The sequence below is a fragment of the Bubalus kerabau genome, chromosome 10 (assembly GCF_029407905.1).
Source record: "Bubalus kerabau isolate K-KA32 ecotype Philippines breed swamp buffalo chromosome 10, PCC_UOA_SB_1v2, whole genome shotgun sequence".
Lineage (NCBI taxonomy): Eukaryota > Metazoa > Chordata > Mammalia > Artiodactyla > Bovidae > Bubalus > Bubalus kerabau.
In genome coordinates this window covers 55925855-55947626 of record NC_073633.1, presented here as the reverse complement: position 1 = coordinate 55947626, position 21772 = coordinate 55925855, and the positions used below count along the sequence as shown (strand labels likewise).

The following is a 21772-nucleotide window of genomic DNA, read 5'->3' as shown; positions in this document are numbered from 1 at the left end:
TTTACCTATCCAGCTGCATTACTATCTCCTTTCTAGTACATCCACTTACCAATTTTCTACACTAAGACTTCTGCTACCAAACCCACACCACCCCACACACTAGACCAATTTCCCATTGGTGGCGTGTCCTTCCTTCTTCCTCTGAACAATCTGGTTTCCCACTTCCTCCTAGAGGTACTCTCTTCTTGCCTTAATGTCAGCCTTTAGTTTTCTTCCTTTTTTTTCTTTATTCCTATAATGTTAGTAGTTGAAAGCTCAACCACAAGAACAACTTTAATAAATACCTTTTGAGCTTCCACCATGTATCTGAGCAAACACAGAAATCAGCATATCCTCATAGAAAAGGGCTACTTTTTCTTCCTCTGAAATCCCCTGGATATATGCCTGAGGTAATGGGGAAGAGGATAAAAGAGACTTCCTGACTCAAAAGATCAATTATAGGGACTTCCCTGGTGATCCACTGGCTAAGACTTCACACTCACCAGTGCAGGGGGCCCAGGTTCAATCCCTAGTCAGGGAATGAGATCCCATGTGTTGCAACTAAGAGTTCACATGTCACGACTAAGACCTGGCACAGCCAAAACAATAAATTTCTTTAAAAAAAAAAGAAGAAGAAAGATCAATTACACTCATCAGTTAACTGTATGGTAGAGAATATAAAATATAAAGAACCTCTTGTCCTCAAAATTTTTGTGAGCTTACAAGTAGTTAGTTTTTAGTTACTTGAAACTCTGCTCCAATAATTTCAAAGTGTTACCTTATTTTCATAACTATTCACTTATGCCCATGGCAAGCATGTAAATAGGCAAAACCTTTCTGGAAAACAATTATGAAACATCTTTAAAAAGTGCAACAGGCATGAACCAGCAAATCTTGCCTCACAGAATCTACTGAACAAGAATATTAAAAAAAAAAAAAAAAAAGGAATATTAGCAGAAGTGTTTAATAAAAATGGAAATCATCTAAATGTCCGCCAATTCTGGGTGTCTCCGAGCAGCAGAGAACAGCAGCAACAAGGGGACGAAGTGGTGACTGATGGTGACATTCAAAACACAGCATGAGAAGTGCTAGGATAAAAAATAAATTCAAAGTCAAAATTTTTAAAATTAATTAAAAAAAAAAATGCTAGGATAGAGAAAGGATGCCCTCACTCCATCCACATCATAAACAACAACCACACGAAGACTACAGTCTGGGGGCTTCCCTCGTGGCTCAGTGGTAAAGAACCTGCCTGCCAAAGCAGGAGACATGGGTTCTATCCCTGGTCAGGGAGGATCCCACATGCTGTGGAGCAACTAAGTCTATGTGCCACAACTGTGCTCTAGAGCCCAGGAGCCACAACTACTGAACCCAGATGCTGCAACTGCTAAAGCCCAAATACTCTAGAAGCTGTGAGTATTTACAAGAGAAGCCACCACAATGAGAAGCCTGTGCACCACAACAGAATATCCCCTCCTTGCTACTTGATAAAAGTTCACATAGCAACAAAGACCCATCCCAGCCAGAAATAAATAAATAAAGGTAAATAAGTAAAAACAAAACCAAAAGACTGGAGTCTGGTGAGCTTTCCCCTATACTTCTCAGCCTTTGAAAATCAACCAACCAACCAACCAACCAAAACCATAAAATGCAATGGACTATGTGACTTGCTTATTCTTGCAGCTGCTCCCAGAATGTTTTTTCTATTTCGCGTGTTTCATTCACTCCATTCATTCATTCAACAAACTGAGCTCCTAATCTACACCAGGTGCTACACTAAGTTCTGGAGAAAAAGTGGTTAATAGAACAGACCCTCTGTCTCCCTTGGACCCACAGAGTGGCAGAACTATAAGAGCCCAATGGAAGTAGGGGTCAAAGGGACCTCCACATGCCTTCACTGCTCCCTTCTATTAGTTCCTCTTGCTCACTCTCATGATGGACAGTATCATTTCAACTGAGAATAAGTAATCAATGCCTTGGAGCCAAGCAACATCAATAGAATGCTTTGCTCTTCAAAGTTATGACATTTTAGATGATTTCTCAGATAAGATAGGAAACTGCTACTGAATGTCAACTTTTTCCATTACAGTAATAGCATTTTTAAGTGATCAAGATTGCTGGGAGAAATATCAATAACTTCAGATATGCAGATGACACCACCCTTATGGCAGAAAGTGAAGAACTAAAGAGCCTCTTGATGAAAACGAAAGAGGAGAGTGAAAAAGTTTGCTTAAAACTCAACATTCAGAAAACAAAGATCATGGCATCTGGTCCCATCATTTCATGGGAAATAGATGGGGAAACAGTGGAAACAGTGACAGACTATTTTTGGGGGCTCCAAAATCACTGCAGATGGTGACTGAAGCCATGAAATTAAAAGATGCTTGCTCCTTGGAAGGAAAGTTATGACCAACCTAGACAGCATGTTAAAAAGCAGAGACATTACTTTGCCAACAAAGGTCTGTCTAGTCAAGGCTCTGGTTTTTCCTGTGGTTATGTATGAATGTGAGAGTTGGACTATAAAGAAAGCTGAGCAGTGAGGAATTGATGCTTTTGAACTGTGGTGTTGGAAATCAGCCCTGAATATTCACTGGAAGGACTGATGCTGAAGCTGAAACTCCAATACTTTGGCCACCTGACGCAAAGAACTGATTCTTTTGAAAAGACCCTGATGCTGGGCAATTTTGAAGGTGAGAGGAGAAGGGGACAACAGAGGATGAGATGGTTGGATGGCATAACCGACTTAACGGACATGAGTTTGAGTAAACTCCAGGCGTTGATGATGGACAGGGAGGCCTGGCATGCTGCAGTCCATGTGGTTGCAGAGTTGGACACGACTGAGCGACTGAACTGAACTGAATAGCATTTTTTTCCTGTTGGTCACAAAGTGGCAGAAACTGTTTCAGGCCCAAAGCAGAATCAGATGGTAGCAATAAAACTGCCACCAATTTCATCCAAATATTCTCCAAAGCCTGTTAGGGCTCTGTAAGTTGACTAGACAAAAAATCACTTGGCAAAGGCAGCAGCCCTTTCTCCTCACACTGCCAGGTCTTTTTGGCCCAGTTGGCAAGGTCAAGAATAGTAGGGAATCTGACAGAAACTTGCCAACTCTTTAACCTTGCCTATTAGAATTATTGACTTATCAGGCTGGCACAAATAACTCCATCATCATTTTGCTCTAGCCACTCATACATGTCATCTATGGGTTATACTTTCAGAAACCTGAAAATTACTAAGCAGACATAGGAAGATTATTTGCAAAAAACACGTCCACCAACACCTTCCAGCTGTGAACCCTGCTGAGGAAGTCTTAACACATTTACTAGTATAAAGATTTAACCATCTTTAATATCTCTTATAAGAAAAATACAATACAAAAAGAATATTCACACCACAATGGCCAAACTACAAAAGGAAAAAAAAAAAAAGGCACTTATGTAGGACACAAGTCTACTCAGAATAACCTTTATTCATTCCTTGCCTGGCTCATGGCTTCTTTATACTTATTATTAAACAAAGTACTTTATACTTTTGTTATTAAACAAAGTATTTCCTTTTTAAATTTGATGTTAAAATTAAAAAATAAAGAACAACAAGATGTGGCACAACTTGGTAGACATGGGTACTATTCTTTCTATGTAGTGAGCAGGTGAACTGTCAAAAGAGTTTGTTGAAATTACTTGAAACCATTTTCAGACACTTCACTGGCCAGCACGAACTGCTGCAGTTAGAGATGGGATCTGCCAAACACCACCAGAACACAAGACTTTAGGGATTGTGAAAGAAGCAAGTGATGATTCAGTGGCCACATCAGGAAAGCATGGTTTTTGCATCAATAGATCTGTGTTATGAATAATAGAAAATCCACTTAGTTTTGAAAGTGGGCTGCTTTTTACTGCAGTCCCATCCACATGCCACACAATGATCAGGGCTGCAAAACTAGATGGCACCCAATCAGGCTCGCTTGCAGATCTTTTTGAGGTCCAGCACCTGTTTTTCCTGGCTACTTGGAGGCTAGGATGGATTTGCACTTAAAACACTCCATGCCCTGGAGTACAGCCACAGCTCAACAGCCTGAGTATTTATTTACTAACAAACTTTGGCAAGTATAATGGGGGGGAGGGGGGCAGAGAAACTAATAAATGTGGGGGGGAAAAAGTTCATAATTTGAAATGATGTACGGCCCTACTTTATGTGGAGGAATGTTCCCAGTTGTCATCTAAAATATACGCAGTGCTCTCTGCACACAGGCTTGCAGTGTCTTCTCAGGCGAAAATCTGGTTCTGTGGTGTGGGAATCTCACTGATGACACAAAAGGATCAGTCCTGCAGTGACTTCTATTTGCTATTCCTCTTCCCAACTACATCCAGCAAATACCAAAAGAAAAAGCAAATCCTGAAGCTCTTTCCTGGATTTAAAAACAAAAAACTGTTCAATGTTTACTTATGTCCTTTAAAATCTAGATCTGGGAATGCCATGACAAATGTCTTTTATTTTTAAAATATGTGTCTTAATAGGACTTGAATTTTGGACACACGTTGGACCATCTGGAAAATTCTCTGGCACCTTCAGTAATTCATATAGCATATTTCCTAAGAACGCTCCTGTTTTAAAGCAAATCCATGCTTGTAAAATCCTTACAATTATTAAATTTTTTTTTACAACTTACAATATACTTCCAGATACTTTGATTTGACTTTTACAACTCTAGAAAATGATTTATTATTATAAATACTATGAACATCTCGACTTTACAGATGTGAAAACTGAGGAAATTGCTCTAAGATTACAAGAGCCAGGCTCCAAACCATAGATTTCCACCTAATAGTTTGTCTAACCAAATCTAGTTTACTAGAGATATGAAAAATAAGACACACGAAGGTAAGCAGTTATGACGAAACCAGCTTCATTCGGCAAAGGGTTGTGTTATCCATATCTACAGATGGTGATCTTGACGATGGTTTTTCTAAACATGAACATCCATCAATACCATTTTTATAATGTAAAGCACATGGTTGCATTCTGCTCTTTCACATTTGGCAGAAAACAGAGCTTTAGCCTGCAGTACCAGACTTAAAGAACATCAACTACCATAATCCAAAATATCTTGCTCATAAAGTTCTTAGAGAACAAGGTAAACCTAAGCTTAGAAACAACTTCACTCAACTAGTAAGGCAAATAAATCACTTACTCTCCTTACATTTCTCCATCCATGACGTGGGTAATATGGTTAAATTACACTAGCTTTTCCCCTCCTACTCAACTGAGAATCGTCACCCAAGAGTGTAAATTAATCAAATTAAGTCCCTCTAAAGGAAGTACTGCTTTGTGGAATTGCAGATTCAGTTACTAGGTGTAACTAAAGTGGCCTCTAGCAACCATTGCATTGTGAGGTGAAGCAAATAGAATAAAGTTTGGGGGAAAAAAATTAAGAGATGATTTAGGAATTTATAGCCTTGTTTATTTACATCCGAGTTTCTATTTTCACTAACAGAATTTTCTTTTTTTAACAGTAGCCATGTAAACTAGGTCAGTGTCGAAACTTTCCTTTTGCTTCAAAGAGGAGTTGAAATGTACTCGGCACACAGTCCATTCCCGACTCCCAGATCGGTGCCCAGCAAACTTTCTTTTTCAACCTGTCGGTCAGTGAGAGGACTGTCTGTATTAAATCTCAGATGGCGAAGGCACACCATCTGCTGAATTATGAAGTGGGAATTGGGAAACGGAAAATTGTTCCCTCTCTCTTTTCAGAACCCTCTCTCTAAGCACGTTCCAAAAGACACTGGGCCAACTCTGCTCCTCGAGTTGTGCTCGACTCCCACCGAGCCTCCTGACCAGAGAAAGGCAACAGGGGAGCTTCAATCCCTTCTAACCTGTAATCACGTCCCTCTAGTAGGAGGTCTGTGTGTGTATGCTCAGTCACTTCTGTCACATCCAGCTCTTTTCGACCCCATGGGCTGTAGCCCATCAGGCTCCTCTGGCCATGGGATTCCCCAGGCAAGAATACTGGAGTGGGTTGTCATGCCCTTCTCCAGGGGATCTTCCCGACCCAGGGATTGAACCCATGTCTCCTGCAGCTCTTGCACTGTAGGCAGATTCTTTACAGCTGAGCCACTGGGGAAGCCTAGTAGAAGGGGGAAGGTCCCCCAAAATCCTGTGGCTACAAACTTAGGATGCCAGGGAAAAGCCATGTATGAGGACCAAAGCCAGGAGTGAAGCTATGAAAATCTCATCAGCATTTTTATTCCAGTTACTCTATTATGAATTCACCCGTGGTTCTCCTCTATATTGTGTCTGTTGACACTCTCACTACCTTCATCCATTCTTACCCTGGGTTGGGTAATCATCTTTATGATCATGACCTTGAACTCTTTATTGGGTAGACTGCTTATCTCCACTTTTGTATAGTTCTCTTTCTGAACTTTTGTCTTGACCCACCGTTTGGAACATAACTACTCCATCTCCTCATAGTGCCCAGTTCTCAGTGTTTATCTCTCGGGGCAGGTCAGTCTATTGTGTCTGGATCTTGGAGGAGTGGCCAGATATAAGGGTCCAGCAGCACTCTCTCCTCCAGTCACCAAAGCCATATGCTTTTGGGGTGCTCCCTACATGGACTGGGTGGGCCCTTCTGTTGTGGTGGGGTAACTACTGTGGGTGCACTGTTGGCAGGCTGACCCCTGGCCAGTTGGCTCCTAGGCCTTGGGGTATAAAGGAGGGCGGGGAGGTTCTCGGGGCATGAACCACAGTTTTTGTATTTATTTGGTGGCACCAGATCTTAGTTGCAGGACTCTTAGCTGAGGCAGGCGGGATCTAGTTCCCTAACCAGGGATCAAACCTGGGCTCTCTGCATTGGGAGTGCAGCATCTTAGCCACTGGATCACCCAATAATAAGGACAACACCCTGTTTTTAAAACGCCAATGGCATTTTATACATCTTGAACTAGCAATAATGAGCACTACACTCAACTTCCATTTTATCGCTCCTTGCTAGACCAAAATCTTCTGGGGTCTTCCCCTCCAGTGGGTCTAATGAGTGTTTGCGAATTAATTGTGCTCCAACATAGATTTTATGTGTAATAAGAGACATTTGTTCCCCTGTGACTGATTCTCTAACCAAATGTTCAACTGACTTTCTGGTTCCCAAGTGCAATCAGAGATAGAAAGTAACTTGGTTACTTGAGGTGGAAAATCTTTGACAAGACCTATTCTGTGCTGCGGGCTTGGTGTTTCTCAAGTTGTAAAGCTTTTCTTTGACCTCTAGGCCAACGCCTCTTCCAACAGACACTGTAGGGCGGGCCTAGGGACTTTAGGCTCCCTTCCCAGGCGTTCCTTATTTTGATTCATCTATTTTTCTCTTTGCCTCTCCAGGCAACTTCCTGGTCAACATCCAGGATTTTTTCCTCCCTTAAAATATGTTCACCTGGACAAAGATGAAATTTGAATATAGAGCAACCAAAATAAAGATGTGCATAATGGAATTCAGTGTATGGTATTTAGATTAGTTGAGTGGGAATAAATGTACTTGGACTTGCAGAGTATCTTTTTTCAAGAGGAAAAACAGGTCATTGCTATATACTTCAGAACAAGGAAAGCACCAAACTCAATGCCAAGGACACACAGAGGTGAACACAAAAGCCTGAGGAGCAAGACGGAAGTACAGGCAGAGGTGGACAGGGCTAAGTTGAAATATGAGAAGACAGGGCTTTCCTTGCTTTCACATATCACTCAAAGGCCTTCTCTGTTAAGAATCTTAAAAATCTAGCCTAACACTGAAATTAAGGAATGCAGATCTTTCACATAAAACCTGTTTCATTGAGGTTTAGATCTCTAAAATGCTGTCTTCCTGTTGCATTTTCTCTCGATAGCCTACTTTCTGTGCACCATTGAAGGGAGGAGGAAAATTCCCAAGACAGGAAAAGGTCAGACTTTGGGTGGGTCTCTATGACCTCAACTCACTGCTTTTTTACTGTGTAGCATCATATGAAAGGAGAAGATAATATATTTACAATCATCTCTGCAAATAACTGCCCTTTTCCTACTTCTTTCTTCTAATTTACTTGGACACTTTAAGCTAAAATTAAAGCTAATTTTATACTGTTTAATTTTTATTTGGGGATAAGAATCAAGGGAGTGTATCAGAAAAGTCTTAAAGGAACATAATATTTAGATTCAATAAATACTAGCAGCCCTGAGAGTAACCAGTTAATAGGCAAAAAGAATCACCAGGCATGAAAGAACCAAGAACACCAACTAGCATGTCATTTTTATTCATCTGTTCATCCATTTTCATACTGAAGAGCTTATGACCACAGCCTGCAAAATAATTTGAAGCAATTTATTTGGGGGAAAAAAGAAATTTCTAAAATGTATAACTTTTCATGAAGGACAATCAAGAAAAATGAGGCCCAGTCTATACTACCCAAGGCAATCTACAGAGTCCATGCAATCATTATCAAAATACTAATGACATTTTTCACAGAACTAGAATAATTTTGAAATCTGTATAGAAACACAAAATATTCTGAGTAGCCAGAGCAATCTTGAGAAAGAAGAACAGAGTTGGGGTATCAAGCTCCCTGACTTCTGGCCATACTATATGGTACCATATGTGCCACATGGTACTGGCTCAAAAACAGACACATAGATCAAGGGAACAGAATAGAAAGCCTAGAAACAAACCTCTGCATTTGTGGTTCATTAACCTAAGAAAAGGGAGGCAAGAATACACAATAGGGAAAAACAGTCTTTTCAATAAGTGATGCTGGGAAAACTGGACAGCTATGTGTAAAAGCATGTAATTAGAACATTTTCTCATATCATATACAAAAATAAACTCAAAATGGGTTTAAAGACCTAAATATAAGAACAGAAACCATTCAACTCCTAGAAGAAATTATAGGCAGATATATATATATCATAGAAATATTTTGGGGGATCTGTCTCCTAAGGCAATATATATCATAGAAATATTTTTTGGGATCTGTCTCCTAAGGCAAAAGAAACAAAGCAAGAATAAACAAATGGGACCTAATTAAACTTAAAAGCTTTTGCATAGCAAAGGAAGCCATAAGCAAAACGAAAAGATAAAACTGCAGACTGAGAGAAAATATTTGCAAAATGAAATGACCCATAAGGGGTTAACATTCAAAACATAAACAGCTCATACAACTCCATATCAAAAAAGCAGACAACCTGATTTAAAAAAATGGGCTGATCTGAATAGACATTTTTCCAAAGAAGATATGTAGGTGGCCAACAGCCACATGAAAAGATGCTCAACATTGCTAATCAGAGAAATGCAAATTAAACCACAATACAGTATCACCTCACACCTATCAGAATGGCTGTCATCAAAAAGACCACAAATAACACATGTTGGAGAGGATGCGGAGAAAGAGGGAACCTAGTACTCTGTTGATGGGAATGTAAATTGGTCCAGCCACTATGGAAATCAGAACAGAGGTTCCTCAAAAAACAAAAAAGAGAACTACCACATGATCCAGTAATTCTACTCCTGGATATTTATCCCAAGAAAATGAAAACATTAAATCAAAAAGCTACATGCATTTCAATGTTCACATAGCACTATTTACAACAGCCAAGATATGGAAGCAGCCTGAGCATCCATCAACAGATGAACAGATAAAGATGTGGTATATATATAGAATATTGCTCAGCCATAAAGAAAGAGTAAAATGTGTTCTTTTGGCAACAACATAGATTGGCCTGGAGGAGATAATGCTTAGTGAAATAAATCAGATAGAGAAAGACAAATACTGTATGTCATCACTTATATGCAGAATCTAAAAAATAAAACAAACATGAATATAACAAACAGATACACAGACACAGACAGCAAACTAATGGCTACCAATGGAGAGGGGGGAGGAGGAAGAACAAATTGGCGTAGGGGACTAAGAGGTACAAATTACTATGTATAAGATAAGCAAGTTATCAGTATACATTATACAACACAAGGAATATAGCCAATATTTTATCAGTTCAGTTCAATCGCACAGTCGTGTCCGACTCTTTGCGACCCCATGAATCGCAGCACACCAGGCCTCCCTGTCCATCACCAACTCCTGGAGTTCATTCAAAACTCATGTCCATCGAGTCAGTGATGCCATCCAGCCATCTGATCCTCTGTCGTCCCCTTCTCCTCCTGCCCCCAATCCCTCCCAGCATCAGAGTCTTTTCCAATGAGTCAACTCTTCGCATGAGGTGGCCAAAGTATTGGAGTTTCAGCTTTAACATCATTCCTTCCAAAGAAAGTCCAGGATTGATCAACTTCAAATAGACTATAATCTATGCAAATTTTGAATCACTACCTTGTACTCCTGAAACTAATAATTACACTGTAAATCAACTGTACCTCCATTACATTTTTTAAATTCAAAAATTGAAAGTGAAAAAAATTTAAAAGAGGCTTAATTAAGTGGACAGAAGAGACACCTCTCCCCCATAGAGAGGGGAGTTTAGAAGCCACAGCGCATTATTAAATGTGTTTAGTCCATTGGAAGTGCTTTCCCTAAAGCAATCAGGGAATGGTACTCAAAAATGCAGTATTTGGATTTTGAAAAAACCTAAGCAGGACACGTGTGTGTATGCTCAGTTGCCTCAGTTGTGTCTGACTCTGACTCTTTGCAACCCTACGGGTTGTAGCCCGCCAGGCTCATCTGTCCGTGGGATCCTTCAGGCAAGGATACTGGAGTGGGTTGACATGCTCTCCTCCAGGGAATCTTCCCCAACCCAAGGATAGGACCCAAGGATCAAACCCAAGTCTCTTGGGTCTCCTTCATTGGCAGGCAGTTCTTTACCACTAGCCCACCTAGAAAGCCCAAGCAGAGCACAGAACTTTGCAAAAGAACAGTAGCATAAAAAAAGCAAAAATAAACAGAACTAGATCTGACTCTTAGCACAAACCATGTAATTTCCCTGGGCTACAGCTTTCTCTCCTGAACAACAGAGACAACAGAATATCCTTCAGTTGGCAAAAGTGAGGTGTTTTTTTTATTTTATTGGATTATAGTTAATTTACAATGTTGTGTTACTTTCAGTTGTACAGCAAAGTGATTCAGTTATACACATATTCATTCTTTTTTCAGATTCTTTTCTCATATAACATGAGAAGATAAGCCACACAGAGCCCATGGTGGGCAGAGGCACACCCTCACTTACTTCTAATTCCCACCCTTCCTGAGGGGGCGCTATTCTGACTTTGCATAGTCAAGAAACAACCTTTCTTACAGGTGCAACCAAACTATGACCTTACATGAAAGCATTCAGCCACTCTAACCTGTTTTCTCACCTAAGAAATGGTAGGTGTGACGTAGGTGTCTCCAAAGTATCTTCTACCTCAAAAATTCTAAAGTGGATGGCATTTATATTCACGGGTAAAACGCCCTAATTTTCTTTTGTGTCATCCTTGTGCAGTATTTTTAACTGAGATTCGTTAACCCCATAGGAAAAAATTCGAAATTATTTTCTCTGCTCTGAAATTGTTTTTTAGAAAAACTGTGTATCCCTTAAAAGTGTTATAGAACTCACCAGTAAAACCATCTTGACATCTAAATTCACTTCAGCAGGGATGCACAGTATAGAAGTCTACTCAAGGACAGAATCAAAGATCCTAAATAAAATATAAGTTCCAGGAACTCTTAGTTGTCTCTGTTTTAGGAAGTCTCTAATGGTTACCTTCTCGTCCCCATAATTTTCCCAGTAATAATCAACAGGTTGTCAGTTTCCTGGACCAATTTTATTTTTTAATGCATATATTGTTTCTGTAATGATTTCCTAAACTTTCCTTTTTTATTCTTAAATTCCTAAAATATATCCTAGCATTTAATCAGTGATTTTTAAAATTTTCTGTTCCTTACAAATCTTTTTTAAGTGAAGTACAGTTGACTTAAAATACAATATGCAACATAGAGATTCAATATTTTTATAGATTATTTTCTCCTAACCTTTTTTTAAAAAAGAAAATCAACATTCAAAAACAAAATCTGACACTATTTATTTCACAGCAGGTGAATATAATGTGAAAATATGAAGATGAAAAAAAGTACTTTCTTGGGTACACAGAATACTTACTACTTGCACATGAATCTCTTGATTCTACTAGTTGTTAGAGCCCAATTGGTTAAGCATTAATTTTCAGCTTTTATCTTAATATCAGAAAATAGAATGGCCAAACTACTTTTTTTCCCTACAATACAAGACGATTGAGGAAAAACAAGGGAAGGCAAAGAGAGGCACCAGGAATGGGACTAATTATTGATAACGGGACACTACTCTCCCACGCCCTCACTTGGCAATTGGAGGGTATTTAATTTAGCCTGTGCGGACGCTAAGAACAGATAGCACATTCACCAATTACCAGAATCCCAAGGCTTCCTAAGTGTTATTCATGGTTCAGACAAATAGCTGGATTAAAGAGTTATATTGCAGTTTCCTCTGCTTTCACATAAAACTCCCTCTAAAACTAAGACAATTCTGGGGGAGATGGACCAGGCTTTTTCCAGTACTGGCTTGTTTATTTTCTGAAAGCCCCCAACCCCTCCCTTTTTGGCCACACCTTGCAGCATGCAGGATCTCAGTTTCCTTATCAGAGATCTGAAGCCGTAATGCACACTGTTTACAATAGCCAGGATGTGGAAGCAACCTAGATGTCCATCAGCAGACAATGGATAAGAAAGCTATGGTACATATACACAATGGAATATTACTCAACTATTAAAAAGAATGCATTTGAATCAGTTCTGATGAGGTGGATGAAACTGGAGCCTATTATACAGAGCGAAGTAAGTCAGAAACAAAAACACCAATACAGTATATTAACGCATATATATGGAATTTAGAAAGATGGTAACGATGACCCTATAAGCGAGACAGCAAAAGAGACACAGATGTAAAGAACAGACTTTAGGACTCTGGGAGAAGCCGAGGGTGGAATGATTTGAGCCAATAGCATTGAAACATGCATATTATCATATGTGAAATAGATCTCCAGTCTAGGTTCGATACATGAGGGTGCTCAGGGCTGGTGCACTGGGATGACCCTGAGGGATGGGATGGGGAGGGAGGTGGGAGGGTGTTCAGGATGGGGAACACATGTACACCCATGGCTGGTTCATGTGAATGTATGGCAAAAACCACCACAATATTGTAAAGTAATTAGCCTGCAATTAAAATAAATAAATAAATTTTTTAAAAGAGAGAGAGAGGGACTTCCCTGCTGGTCCAGTGGTTAAGACTTCACCTTCCAATGCAGGGGGTGCGAGTTCGATCCCTGCTTAGGTAGCTAGGATCTCACATGCCTCCTGGCCAAAAGAACAGAACAGGAAACAACAGAAGCAAAATTGTAACAAATTCAATAAAGACTCTAAAAAAATAAATAAATAAAATAAAAAGAGAAAAAAAAGTCTTAACCACTGGATCACCAGAAAAGTCTTTCAAATGTAGCTAAAAACACATGGTCTTAGTACTCCTAACACATTTGAATATCACTTTATAGTATGCAAGACACTTTTATGTAATTAGATTTGATTCCTGGAGTCTTTTTTCCTACTGAGATTCTTAGCAAAAGTTTGGCTTCCACTTCTAAATCCCTCATTCTGCTAAGCAGAATTGAAGTATTTCTCTCCTCTTTTCACTTTTAACTGTGCTTTCTAGATCTTTAGGAAGAGGAGGTGCATCATTGAGCATCTGGCCACTATCAGGGATCTATTGAGAAGTACAACTGCAGGGTATGTCCTACTACCAAAACATTTGGTCCAGCTTCTTCTTCTGCCCCTTCTGCACCCATGGGCTATGAGTCTTCAGAATGATGACCCAATGGTCCAAGCCACTCTATTAATGAAAAAAAAAAGAACTAAGAAAAGAGTATACTTAAGACATTGGTGGCTGGTATTTTCATTTTTTAACAATAACAAAAAAAACATACATTCATTAAAAACAGAATGAACCAAATGCTACAATTTCTATTTACTCAAGTAAATGAGATTCTTATTTTAATTTTGTGGGTTGTAACATGATATTCATTAAATTATTTTAAAAAATGAAAAAAATTATTAGTATTTTCAAAAGACAATGTTATAGAAAAGATCCCATTCACACTAGGAGCAAAAGTTATAAAATACCAATAATATGCTTAATACAAATGTAAGGGACTTTTCTGGCAGTCCAGTTGGTAAGAATTGGTTCTTCCAATGCAGGGGATGCAGCTTCAATCCCTGCTCTGGGAACTAAGATCCCACGTGCCATGCAGTATGGCCAGAAAAATTATATATATAAAAAAAATGTGATAGAACCATGTATGAAGAAACACAGGATTTACTGAAGGTCTTAAAAGGAAAAAACGGATGGAGATGTTCACTGTGTTTATAGATTTAAAAAGATGTGGCTATAAAAATGTTCACCTTTCCAAATTTCCTCCATAGTCTATAAAACTACAGTCTAAGTTCTAAAGAGATTTTCATCTGGAACTTTGACATGTTGATCCTAAATTCTATCTGGAAGAGTAAATGAAGATGAATTGCCAAGAATTCATTTAAGAAGGAATATAATTAAGGAGGTCTTGCCCAAACAAACATGAAAACATATTCTAAAACTAGAGTAATTACATAGTCTGGTATTGGTAACTGGTTCAAGAATAGAGAAAAGGGTCAAAGGAACAGAAGATGCTAGAAACAAATTACATATGTGAATTTAATATAGAACAGAGGTGGCACTTCAGAACACAGCATGAAGATTGCATTATTTAATAACTTATTTTTAGAACCATTAAATATCCATTGAAAAAAGTTATATGACCCCTCATGCCAGATAAGTAAGTTTCAGATGACACAAGGAGTTCAACTTCGAAAATATAGAAACATTCTAGAGAAAATATGTACGTGATTATATAATTTGGGGTAAGAAAGACAACAGGGTAAAGAACCACCACCACCACCTCCACAAAGAAAAAGACCCACTGCTTATGAATCCAGACCTCCAGTATTTTCCAGAGAGTTGTAGATCAGCCACTGGGAAAGTGGAATCATTTGGAACCCTTGTGAAAACTACATTCCTGAGCCTCATCCCAAACCTGCTGGATCACCTCCCCAGGTGAATGTGATACCCCACGATATGTCAGAGGCCTCTGGTCCAGGGTACACCACCAAAGTGGAGGAGGGGGAAGAAAGATTCAGGTTACAAGGCATTCACCAGGCTACAACAGCCTTGCCATCACTGAAGGTTCCCAGGTGCTGTACATACAATGGTTCCTCTTTTGTAAAGTCCCCTGGGAACTATTTTCCTTTTTAAGGAAGTCAGCTGTATTAAACAAATTTCTCCCCCATCTCTCTCCTTTCTTCACACCAAAAAAAGCCCCCAAGCCTCTTAATTTCAGTCATTTGCTGCAGCATGGCAAAAATACATCCTAGTCAGCTTGCTTTAGACACTGCATCAAATTGTGGCGCAGTCATCAATCCTTAAATATCTACTCACAGTGACTCTCAGCACTGGCTTCTTTCAGAATCACCCAGGAAGCTTTGAAAAGTCATACAGTGCACCTGAGTTCCCCCCGCCAGGGAACCTCTATTTCAACTGGTCTAGGATTGACAGTTTTTAAAAAGATCCACAGGTGCTTCTTAACTGGACTGAGATCGCTGGCCATGCCCAGAAACAACCCCTGCTTTCTGGAGTTTCACACCTTAATAAGACACAGAATCTTGACTGTTTTAATACAAGGTAAACTTGCTGTATGAGATAAGAGCATTCCAAGTAACATGCCATGATATATGGGAGAGAGAGGAGTGTGCCCAGGAAGACTTCTTTAAGGGAATGGGATTTTGTGGAGCCTTGACCTAGAAAGTTGTCTAAGACTTGGGCATGGAGAGGCGGCACCCAGGCAGAGGAGTAAAAAAGGATCATCAGAAACCTTATTTGGTTAGTAACTACTTCATTGTCCCCCATAACTTCTCATATGAACTTTTAAATATATATATATACACTTACTATATATACTGTATTTACTATACCACACGTGTGCATGCTAGTCACTTCAGTTGTGTCCAACTCTTTGCGACCCTATGGACTGTAGCCCACCAGACTCTTCTGTCCATTAGACTCTCCAGGCAAGAATACTGGAGTGGGTTGCCATTTCTTTCTCCAGGGGATCACCTTGACACAGGGATTGAACCCGCGTCTTTTACGTCTCCTGCCTTGGCAGGTAAGTTCTTTACCACTAGTGCCACTTGGGAAACTCCCTTAGTATACTATAATACTATAGTAAATACTATATGTCATATATATATGTATATATACACATACACTATATACATATATATGCCTCCCTTATTATTTCTTGCAATTATTTTTGTCTTTTTTTTAATCTATTTTTAATTTGAGGATAATTACTTTACAATATTGTGTTGGGTTTCTACCATACATCAACATGAGTCAGCCATAGGTATACATATCTTTCCTCCCTCTTGAACTTCCCTCCCACCTTCCACCCCATCCCACCCCTCTACATTGTCACAGAACACTGGATTTGAGCTCCTTATGTCAGACAGCAAATTCCCACTATTTCTTGCAATTATAATCTTCCAACTTATAAGACTTTTGTCATGTGTATGAAATGGAAATAATGATGTGTTCATCATGTTTCTAGACAAGGCTGTGCTTCCTCCTCCCAGCCTGGGGATAAAGCAGAGAAGGATGTCTTTCTCCCAGCCTGGTAATGCACTTCCAATGATCCATCATGTACAAAAGGGTGAACTGAACTTATTCTACTCAGAAAATTCAAATACAATAAGCCTACTTTATTACTCAGCCAATTAGAGAGGAAGGTGATGAGACATTTTGCCAAGAACTTTTCAAACAGCCAAGCTGTCCTGTCCAAATTCAACAAATAAATTACTAATAAACTTCATTCTGTGATCTCTCTTCCCTGCCATTCGTTCCTCTCCAAATCAGTAGATGTCAAAGTCTGAAGTTGGGCAGAGGAAGTTGAGATGTGTCTATTTCCCTGAAACATTTCTAACCTTACTCAGTTGATCCCAATTTGGATGTATTTCCTTAACAAACTGTCTTTGAGTTACATGTTGCCTATTAAGAGACTGGAGATAAGTGGTATGTTTTCCCTAAAGTCTAGTCAGCCAAGACTTGAAAAATGCTAATGTACTAACTATTTTGGGGATAGTTGTCTCTAGCTTTGGGGAGAGGCAGGAGAGCCAGGAGGAGGGGTATCTAGTATCAAGCTTCAGCCTTGATAGGGTTGTGAAACTTCACATACTCTCAGTGATTGGATTCGAAGCATGCTATAATATTCAATTTTTTGGTAACAGAGTTCATTTGGGGCTTCCCAGGTGGCGCAATGATAAAGAATCCACCTGCCAATACAGGAGACACAAGAGACATGGGTTTGATACCTGGGTCAGGAAGATCCCCTGGGGGCAGGAAATGGCAACCCACTCTAGTATTTTGCCTGGGAAATCCCATGGACAGTGGAGCCTGGAGGGCTACAGCCCATAGGGTCGCAAAAGGTCAGACACAACTGAGCAACTGAGCGCACACACACACAGTTCATTTACAATATCACGTTAATTTCAGATGTTATATACGTATGTATATATCTGCACTTTTTTCTTGATTTTTCGATTATAGTTTATTACAAGATATTGAACATAATTCTCTGCACTGTACAGAAAATGCTTGTATTGGTAAAATCGCTATACTGGTAGCGTGCATCTGTTAATCTCATACTCCCAGTTCATCCCCCAGCAATGATCTTATTAATACTCAATGTAGGCTTCCCTGGTGGCTCAGTGGTAAAGAATTTGCCAGGAGACAAGGGTTCAATCCCTGGGTCTGGAAGAGCAAATATGCCTCAGAGCAACTAAGCTCCTGGGCCACAACTGTTGAGCCTGTGCTCTAGAATCCAGGAGAGCAACTACTGAAAGCCACACCCTAGAGCCGTGCAACAAGAGAAGCCACTGCAATGAGAAACCACCACAACTAGAGAGGAGCCTGTAACAGAGACTCAGCACAACCAAAAGGGAATAAACAAAATTATGTTTTAAATAGTACTCAATGTATTACCACCAGAAAAGAGAATAAAAACTAATCTCATTTCCTTTTTTTAAATAAACTGAAGTAGTTGCTGTTCAATTGCTAAGTTGTGTCTGAGACTTTGTGACCCCCAAGGACTGTAGCCCACCCAGCTCCTCTGTCCTCAGGAAACAATGAAGGGGAAAACAGCTCTTTCCTGATCACCAGGCCGGCTCCTGCCTCTGGCTCAGGGTGGAACAAATCTACTACAGTTGCCCGAGGCGGCTCCTGAGTCACCTCCACACCCCTGCGAGGGGACACGCTGAGTCATGTGGCATTAACTGCTAGGAGCACACTTGAAGTATGAAAACTGGAGTTTTAAGAACTGAGCAGAAGAAAAAGAAGGGACATAAAGATCAGAAAGGACAAAGTTCATAGCATCCATCAGTCAAAAAACCATAGATGACAGAAAGAGAAACTAACTAGGTGATACCGTCTCTGCCCCCAGGGATCATAGGCATTCCTTCACGGAGAAGATGCCTGACCTGCAAGCAACCATAATACTCCACGTAAGTGCTGTGGAAGAGCTGTGAATGACCAAGGAATGAGGAGGGCACACAGCAACACAAAAGACCAAAGGGAAAGATGGTAAATTCTGAGTGGCACTGTTGTTGTTTAGCTGCTGAGTCATGTCAAACTCTACGACCCCATGGACTGCAGCCCACCAGACTCCTCTGTCCATGGAATGGTTCAACCAAGAATATGAGAGTTGTGACTTCCTTCTCCAGGAGATCTTCCTGATCCCGGGATCTAACCCACATCTCATGCATCAGCAGGGGGATTCTTTACTACTCAGCCACCAAGGAAGACCCTCTGAGGTGTATAAAGAAACATAAATTATTTCTGATCTCAAGGGGCTTACAGTCTCTCAGGAGAGTATGACTCATATACACACAGATAGCAACGCAAGATTACATATTCAGTTCAGTTCAGTTCAGTCGCTCAGTCGTGTCCGACTCTTTGTGACCCCATGAACTGCAGCACGCCAGGCCACCCTGTCCATCACCAACTCCCAGAGTTCACCCAGACTCATGTCCATCGAGTCGGTGATGCCATCCAGCCATCTCATCCTCTGTCATCCCCTTCTCCTCCTGCCCCCAATCCCTCCCAGCATCAGAGTCTTTTCCAATCAGTCAACTCTTCGCATGAGGTGGCCAAAGTACTGGAGTTTCAGCTTTAACATCAATTCCTTCCCAAGAAATCCCAGGGCTGATCTCCTCCAGAATGGACTGGTTGGATCTCCTTGCAGTCCAAGGGACTCTCAAGAGTCTTCTCCAACACCACAGTTCAAAAGCATCTATTCTTCGGCGCTCAGCTTTCTTCACAGTCCAACTCTCACATCCATACATGACCACAGGAAAAACCATAGCCTTGACTAGACGGACCTTTGTTGGCAAAGTGATGTCTCTGCTTTTGAATATGCTATCTAGGTTGGTCATAACTTCCTTCCAAGGAGTAAGCTTCTTTTAATTTCATGGCTGCAGTCACCATCTGCAGTGATTTTGGGGCCCCAAAAAATAAAGTCAGCCACTGTTTCCACTGTTTCCCCATCTATTTCCTATGAAGTGATGAGACCGGATGCCATGATCTTCGTTTTCTGAATGTTGAGCTTTAAGCCACCTTTTTTCACTCTCCTCTTTCACTTTCATCAAGAGGCTTTTTAGTTCCTTTTCACTTTCTGCCATAAGGGTGGTGTCATCTGCATATCTGAGGTTATTGATATTTCTCCTGGCAGTCTTGATTCCAGCTTGTGCTTCTTCCAGTCCAGCGTTTCTCATGATGTACTCTGCATATAAGTTAAATAAACAGAGTGACAATATACAGCCTTGACGTATTCCTTTTCCTATTTGGAACCAGTCTGTTGTTCCATGTCCAGTTCTAACTGTTGCTTCCTGACCTGCATACAGATTTCTCAAGAGGCAGGTCAGGTGGTCTGGTATTCCCATCTCTTTCAGAATTTTCCACAGTTTATTGTGATCCACACAGTCAAAGGCTTTGGCATAGTCAATAAAGCAGAAATAGATGTTTGTCTGGAACTCTCTTGCTTTTTCCATGATCCAGCGGATGTTGGCAATTTGATCTCCGGTTCCTCTGCCTTTTCTAAAACCAGCTTGAACATCAGGAAGTTCATGGTTTACGTATTGCTGAAGCCTGGCTTGGAGAATTTTGAGCATTACTTTACTAGCGTGTGAGATGAGTGCAACTGTGCGGTAGTATGAGCATTCTTTGGCATTGCCTTTCTTTGGGATTGGAATGAAAACTGATCTTTTCCAGTCCTGTGGCCACTTCTGAGTTTTCCAAATTTGCTGGCATATTGAGTGCAGCACTTTCACAGCATCATCTTTCAGGATTTGAAATAGCTCAACTGGAACTCCATCACCTCCAATCTTAATAATAAGATTACATATTATTAAGCATCAAATAAATAACTCCAAGACTTGAGCGAGGATGAGAAGAAGGAGTGATATTAGTGAATCAAATCAAAGGTTTTCCAGGAAATGAGACTTTATTTGGACCTCAAAGTTTTTGATAAATGACAAGAAAGGGAAAGGAAGTCCAGTCATGGAAACTGGCCTGACCAAGGAGTATATTCCAGCCACGCTATACAATATGAACATGAAAATCAGCTCATCATTCATTAATCCAATCAATATTTAGTGAGCACCTACAGCATGCAGGCAGCCTTCCTAGGTGGTGCTAGTAGTCAAGAATCCACTGCAGTGCAGAAGATGCAAGAGACAAGAGTTCGATCCCTGGACCAGGAAGATCCCCTGGAGGAGGAAATGGCAACCCATTCCAGTATTTTCTCCTGGAAAATTTCATGGACAGAGGAGCCTGGCAGGCTATAGTTCATGGGGCTGCAGAGAGTCAGACACAACTGAGCGACTGAATGTGGGCACTATGCTAAGAGCTAATACTGCAGTCTAGGCATTCGGGTGGCCCTTATCAAGTTTACATATTCCAGAAGGACTACTGGAAAATAAGAGTTGGACAGAGGCAGCCTGGAATAGATTTGAGACAGAACTGCATGTTGGGCTAAAGCCTATTCTCAGTAAGAGCTGAGAATTTTTGAGTAAGAGTGACAGGTGCAAAGCTCTATTTACCAGGAAGACGACTCTGGCAATGCTGCTTCTGTGAATTACAGGGAGAAGAGTGAAGATCACTTAAGAAACTCTTGGACGGTCCCAGTGTAAGACAATGCAGATTCAAACTAGCACAACAGCTGTGAAGAGGAAGGCAGAGCCATGTGAAGACATACTCGTGGGGCTTGGGAACCAACAGGAATCTGGAAGGGAGAGGGACAACAGACAAGGACCCTGATGTCTCCAGGCTAGGTGTCTGAGGGGATTCTAAAAGGGAAACTTTTAGGTGCACTTCCTCCAGCCTCAGGGCTGGAATGTTCTGGAGGCTGGGCACTCTAACCTGAAGCCCATCTATCTCCTGCCTCAGGCTCTCTTCAATGCGTTTCTCTCTTTCCACGATATTGACATTCCCCAGTCTGGATTTCAAGGCTATGGTTTTTCCAGTGGTCATGTATGGATGTGAGAGTTGGACTGTGAAGAAAGCTGAGTGCCGAAGAGTTGATGCTTTTTAACTGTGGTGTTGGAGAAGACTCTTGAGAGTCCCTTGGACTGCAAGGAGATCCAACCAGTCCATTCTGAAGGAGATCAGTCCTGGGTGTTCTCTGGAAGGACTG

The 21772-nt window shown here is 40.5% G+C and overlaps 1 protein-coding gene and 1 long non-coding RNA gene across 4 annotated transcripts in view; both read right to left on the bottom strand.

Annotated features, from left to right (window-relative positions):
• Window positions 1-21772, bottom strand: part of MYO1E (myosin IE) — a 216949-nt gene that overhangs the window by 172951 nt on the left and 22226 nt on the right. The gene's annotated exons all lie outside the window — the stretch shown is intronic.
• The window catches only part of LOC129621394 (uncharacterized), a 42599-nt gene continuing 21820 nt past the window's right edge, over window positions 994-21772 (bottom strand). The window contains exon 3 of the long non-coding RNA XR_008699324.1: window positions 994-1067. This is a non-coding gene — a long non-coding RNA (uncharacterized LOC129621394). The remainder of the gene's footprint in view (window positions 1068-21772) is intronic.